We start from the raw sequence: 985 nt of genomic DNA, 5'->3' as shown, positions 1-985 counted from the left end.
AATGCTCTAAAGAATTTGGGGTGCTGTGAGATGAGGAACAAAAAGCCTTTGATGACAGGCTACAGCAGGGGTGGGCAAAATGTGACCTGAGGGCCGAATACAGCCCTCTAGGCCATTCTATCCAGACAATGGGGCCCCTAAAAAATTTAGAAAATTAATATTTATCTACCCCTGGCTGTCTGTCATGCAGCCCTTGATGGCTTGCCAGAACTCAGTAAGTGGCCCTCCGCCCGAAATAATTGCCCGCCCTTGGGCTACAGCCACATCCAGCCAACGTTAGCCAGAGCTCTCTCCACAGTGCCGATAGCATGGGTGCCAGCACAGGATGTCCTGGAGCCAGGGCCCTTGTCTTTAAATATGCTGTCTTGACTGCTTTAAAGAGCCAAGTGCATAGAGTGTGATAATCTGGGCCAGGGCAGTCACGTGGGCTCCTACATCCACAGCTGCACCTGCATCACGCATCTGAAAAATGGAGGATTTTGGACCACTGCCTGGCATGGCCAAGCCTGCAAAGGAATTCCAGAGAGGGCTGTGAGGGCAGAAGGCAGCTGAATAGGAGATACTGATGGGGTAACACTTGTGACTGCAGCTCCCGGAGGCCTTTGAGAACGTGGCCGTGTATTTGACGCAGGAGGAGTGGGAGCTGTTAGAAGATGAAGACAAGGGGCTTTACCGGAACCAGATGCTGAGGAACTACCAAGCCCTTGTTTCCCTGGGTAAGTCTGTTTCCTCCTTGTCCCTTGAGCCATGTGAGCTCTGACGTTTACTATCTTCTCTCTGTGTCTAGGCAGTCTCGTCCTTGCTCAAACTCTTGGCTGGTGGTTTAAATCCACGTCGTCCACATGGCTCTGTCAGTGATCAGGCCTCTTGCATTTCATACTGATACTTCCTTCTCCATTTGATCTTACCACCTTCACTAGAGTCTTCTGCATTCTTGTAACCCCTCGTACTTCCATATTCAGTAGTTTGTTGGCAAGATGATCTC

The 985-nt window shown here is 50.5% G+C and overlaps 1 pseudogene; it reads left to right on the top strand.

Annotated features, from left to right (window-relative positions):
- LOC102380221 overlaps positions 1-985 on the top strand; it is an 11,346-nt pseudogene that overhangs the window by 2,311 nt on the left and 8,050 nt on the right.

This window comes from Alligator sinensis, unplaced genomic scaffold, assembly GCF_000455745.1.
Source record: "Alligator sinensis unplaced genomic scaffold, ASM45574v1 scaffold1411_1, whole genome shotgun sequence".
In the NCBI taxonomy this organism is placed as follows: Eukaryota; Metazoa; Chordata; order Crocodylia; family Alligatoridae; genus Alligator; species Alligator sinensis.
This window is presented reverse-complemented; position numbering and strand designations above follow the sequence as displayed.